Source organism: Asparagus officinalis, chromosome 7 (assembly GCF_001876935.1).
Source record: "Asparagus officinalis chromosome 7, Aspof.V1, whole genome shotgun sequence".
Classification (NCBI taxonomy): Eukaryota; Viridiplantae; Streptophyta; class Magnoliopsida; order Asparagales; family Asparagaceae; genus Asparagus; species Asparagus officinalis.
The window spans coordinates 105,260,235-105,265,806 of record NC_033800.1 but is presented as its reverse complement, the minus strand read 5'-3'; positions in this window follow the sequence as shown (position 1 = coordinate 105,265,806).

The following is a 5,572-nucleotide window of genomic DNA, read 5'->3' as shown; positions in this document are numbered from 1 at the left end:
GTAACGGGACCTTGGAATGATCTCCGTTCTTGATTCCTTCAATCTTCCAGGCTATTCGGTGCTTTGTCGAATATCTGTAAGAGTTCCGGTGCTGCATTTATTGTCTGACCGTTGTCGGAATTTTAAACCTGGAGTTGATTCCTGATCTTTTGGCTAACCATCGATTGTTGGCGTCGAGTCTTTATTTGCAACGCGTTGTCCGGCGTCGTGCTGTTGAGTTATCCTTAAGAATGTTTATAAAAACATTCTCTAGGAACTTCTCAACAAAAATTAGGGAACAGTTTATACTCATATACCTTATTGGAGTATTTAAGAAGCAGTTTATACTCGTATACTTTTCGGAGTATCGATTTTTTCATTGCAACGCATTGCGTTGACTGGCATTGACCTAGGGTTACGCATTTACCGGCGTTGACCCTAGGGTTTCGAACGTCGTACGTTGATTTTTTTGCTCGCAACGCATTGACTGGCGTTGACCTAGGGTTACGCGTTGACCGGCGTTGACCCTAGGGTTTTGAATGTCGTTGGATGCTCAAGTCACGAGACCAACTAATGGAGCTGATGCGTCAGTGACTTTCGTATTTATAGGATTTTTGGCAAATCCTCAGCCATCAACGGGTTTGATGCGCCTTTACCGACTACCGTTTGAGTCGGGCTAGCATGCGGATTGTTTAAGCCCGTTCCGCATGTGACGTTATGCTAAAAGAGTTAACCCTTTTAGTGCTACGATATTGAATACGTAGGCTTCGTCTTTCTCCTGTGAAAAGACTAAACAGCAACGTGTATGAGACGTTGACTTAGGATTTTTGGCAAATCCTCAGCCTTCAACGGATTTGACGTGCTCTTACCGACTACCGTTTGAATCGGGCTTACATGCGGATTGTCTAAATCCGTTCTGCATGTGACGTTGTGCTAAGAGAGTGAATTCTCTGAGACTTTCGTGCTATGATGTTGAATACATAGGCTTCGCCATTATTACGGGAATAGGCTACCCGGCAACGTGTATTAGATGTTGACTTATCCCTACTTAGGCTTCGGGATGAGATACCCCAGAATCGAACTCTGGTGTCTTTTTCAATCGGTAAAAGACTAAACCGGCGACACGTGTTAGGTGTCGACATATCCTTTCTTAGGATTCAGGATGACATTCCCCATGCGTGTAAGGCATGGATTTTGGTGTTATTAATAACAACCTGTCACAATGTTGAATATGTGAACGGGTGTTCTTTTTAGCGGTTAAGAACTAACCGGCAGCGCGGGTTATGCACAGACTTATCCTTACTTAGGCTTCGGGATAGAATACCCCAGAATCGAACCCTGGTGTCTTTTTGTACGGAAAAAGACTAAACCGACAACGCGTGTTAGGCGTTGACTTATCCCTACTTAGGATTCGGGATAAAATTCCCTGTACCTGTGAGGCACAGATTTTGGGATTTGAAAAAGGTGGTGTCTTCTCTTGGGGCAAAGACGAACCCGAAATGGGAGAGGAAAAATTTTATATTCTATCTCCCGACAATGAAGAAGAAGAATTTTATATTCTATCTTCAACTGGAAAGGAGACTCGAGGTGGGATCTCCACCCCCAGAATCCGGAAAGGTGAAACTAAGAGTGGGATCTCCACTCCGAGAATCAAAAAGATTCGGATAACCCTAACTGTCGGAAGGTTTGATTATCGAACTAAAGATGAATTTCTCGTTTATCGAGAGTGAATTATGGTTTTGACCCTAACTGTAGGAAGGTTTGGCCAAACAGGAGTTTGAGGTGACCCTAACTGTAGGAAGGTTTGATCACTCGATTTGAAAGTGGACCTCTCGTTCATTGGAGGAATCGAGAGGGGATTTTGACTGTGGTCCTAACTGTAAGAAGGTTTGACCGAATGGAAGGTTTAAGACGATCCTAACTGTAGGAAGGTTTGATCGCTCAATTTGTGGACCTCTCGTTCATTGGGGGAATCGAGAGGGGATTTTGGTTTTGGTCCTAACTGTAGAAAGGTTTGACCGAATTGAAGGTTTAAGACGATCCTAACTGTAGGAAGGTTTGATCGCTTGATTTGTGGACCTCTCGTTCATTGGGAGAATCGAGAGGGGATTTTGACTGTGGTCCTAACTGTAAGAAGGTTTGACCAATGGCGGGTTTTATGTCCAGACTCTAACAAAGAGAGTGTTGAGTACACAGACACGGTGGGAATTTGAATGGGAGTTCTCATTTATAACATTGCTGTGGTTTTGGGAACTTCCCGTTACATAAATCGTCCACCCCCAGTTTCCTCTGCGGAACTGGTTCGGACATTATTATCAGTTAACTAACCGGGTTATCCTTAAGAATATTAGCTTAATATTCTCCAGGAACTTCCCGTCAAAAGTGGGGAAACAGTTTAGACTCATATACCTATTGGAGTATCAGGGAGTAGTTTAACCTCTTATACCGGTCGGAGGATTGAGAAACAGTTTATACTCGTATACTCTTTGGAGTGTCAGGAAGCAGTTTATACTCTTATACCGGTCGGAGTTTTGCCGTTTTTATTTGGCTTACCTTAGCGTTATAACGCCGGCTTCGACCAAGGTCTGAATGCTATTCCTGAGAGCAAAGCAATCCTTGGTGGGATGAACAACCCTTCTGTGGTATGCACAGTACTTTGGGTCCGTAGTGTTATCAGCTTCCTCCTGATTCGTGATAGGTGGTAGCTTGATCTTGTTGCCTTCGAGGAGCGATTCGAAGATGGTTGGAACGTCTTCGTCCTTGAAGGAATACTCTCTCTGGAGTCTCGGACCCGAAGTCTTCTGCTGCCTTCGGGATTGCTGTTGTGACGCTTGATTAGCACCACCAGCAGCTGCAGGTGCTTTGCCCTTACCACGGGAAGCGAAGTTTGAGTCCAGCAGATTAACCGTCGGTTGGTTCCTTTCGGCCTTCTTCCTTTTAAGGAAGCGTTCGGCTTGTTCACCGCGCACCTTCAGATCCTTCCAAGTGTCAGACGATTATTATGGTAGGTCTGGAAGATGAATTCCTCGGTGATCGGGTCCCGGCAATTCATCGCTTTGTTCCGGAACCTTTTGACGAAGGTGTCGACTAACTCCCCGTCCTTTTGCTTCTCATCGGGCAATGATCCGATAGATATCTCAGTGTCGTCGTCGAAGAAGTTAGCGAGGAATTTTGTCTCCATGTCGTCCCAGCTATTTACGCTTCCTGGCTTGAGGCGGCGATACCAATCGAAGGCGGCTCCGCGAAGAGTGCCGACGAATGACCGCACCATCAGAGGCTCGTTCCCAGAGATAGCACCCAGGTGCGATCGCGAAGAGTGCCGACGAACGACCGTACCATCAGAGGCTCATTGCCGGAAATAATACCCAGGTGCGATTTGAAATAAATCAAATGCTGAGTGGGGGAACCCTTCCCATCGAACGGCGTGAAGTTGATTAGATTGAACTTCGCCGGATATGGGATCGATTCCCACTCTCTTGGGTATGGACAGGGAATGCCTGTTTTCTTCGTCTCTTGAGCGGAGATCAATGTGTTGATTTTGCTCTCGAGATCTTTGATCTTCAAGTCTTCACTTGTATCCTCGTTGGCATCCTCGTTACCACCCCCTGCAGGGTTATTGGCATTGTGAGCTTCATCCCTATCCGTGAGCTTCATCCCTATCCGTGTGCTCGCTGGTTCGTCAGTGCCTGAATTTGTTGCTCATGCATCTCTCTCATAGTCTGCATGGCCATCTGCATCTCGAATATAAAGCTTTCCTGTTGTTTGGCTATGGCATCTTCGAGTATCTTGGCCACTTGTTCCGTGCTTATCATCAGTGACTCGCGGGGCTCCCCCTCACTGGACACTGTATTATCTGATGCGACTGCGGAGCAGGTATCCGACTCTTCACCTTCTGAAGGTATTCTTGTCCGAACCCTACCATAAGTTCCTCGTGTAATTGCTCCAGACTGCAGACGGGTTAGACGCCGGGATGCTTTCAGAATCGACTCGAGATTATCCCGTGATGAGGTCTCTTTGCTTGTCATATTAGCGGTGACCCTCGGGAATTCTTCATCTTCAACCACCGTCCTTCTTTGCCGAAAACGCCTACGCCTTGGTTTTGGCATTTTGGTACTAAGCCTTTCGAACACTGAAATTCTCTCGGGGACTACCTTGATGCAGTTGCACTCAGACAGTACTGCCCGAATGAGCTTTGAACAAGGGCACTGAGTTTCTAGTCTTCGAGGACTTCTCTTTCTGGCTTTGCTCGTACCCCCAGCACGATAGTACAGCTCGTCAGTTTGAAAGTCAGAGCAACCTATCGTGTGTTGGCACGATTTCTCAGGTATAACGTAATCATCATCAGACGACAACGTTTCCTTCTGAGGGAGAACTGCCTTCTTTGGACTTTCAAGAGTCACGCGCCTTGAGACCTGCCTTTTTGGGAGTGAATTCTCAGCGGGCTCCTGAACTTCAATGCGCAGCATAGTGCGCTTGGGTGCCATGATTTCTTTGTCATGTTGAGGGTTGCGGCGACCCCCAGCATGTTGCGTCGTTTGGGGATTTCTTAGTGGGCCCAAACGTTCTTGGATTGGAGTTTTGCTTCGCTCCTCGGGAAGTGGACCGAGGCGCTCCAAGACTGACTTCCTTTTCTGGGATGGTCCTGCGGGATCTCCCGGAGCAGTTGTGGGAATCATCGGCGGTCTGGATTGATTCGCCGGAGGTTGAACTGTCAGGGGCTGCAGTTGCTGCTTTTTGGTCTGAACCGCCGCTTCAGACTTCGGCCTCCAAACTTTGCGAGTTGGTGGTGGCTTCTTGGCTACCTCTTTCTGCAGCTTTCTACGGGCTTCTTCAGCTTGAGCCCGTGCCTGCGCTGATAGTGCGCGGCGTTTGCGGATGCGTTCTTCCAGCGTTGAACGATTCCGTTTGACACGGATCCATTCCATTGTTGGCGGCTTGGAAGAGGTGCCGTTCATCTGTTGTTGAGGCTGTTTGCCTCTTTTGTTCTTCAGATCCGTGTTGTAGCGGATCCCGTCAACGGACTCCATGGCCTTTGCGAATCGTTTCGCAAGGCGTTGACGTTGCCTTTGGTGGGCTCTCTTCGAGATAGTCACCACGCCCTCTGTGGCAGAAGAGTTGGCCAGAGCAGATCTGACCTGGTTGGAAACTGGAGGAATCTCACCCGATGCGACTTTGGCATCAAACGGGGCGAGATCTTCGTTGGTGGCTTCGACTTCTTCATACCAACGAACCTTTCTCCTGGAGGAGAACTTGGACTTCTTGGACTTGCGGGGGGAGGTTGATCCAGACGAGGACAAGTATTCCTCGAACTTAGTTTGGTCGAACTCGTACTCAACCTCCTCCACGATCGGAATTGAAATCCGCAGCTGCGACGCATCGATCTCGTCAGCGAGATCGGTGGCTCCCACTGTGGTCGCCAGATTGTTCGCGGGAAAAATTATTGCTTTCTTCATTGATGATTCCATTGTACACTCTTGTAATAGCCTATCAATTACAAAGATCCGGTCTTTTTATAAGATCCGGTTACAACGAAAATCAAATTGAAAAGAAATGAAAATTACAACTTTGTTTCCTTGTTTGTCGAACGAATCGC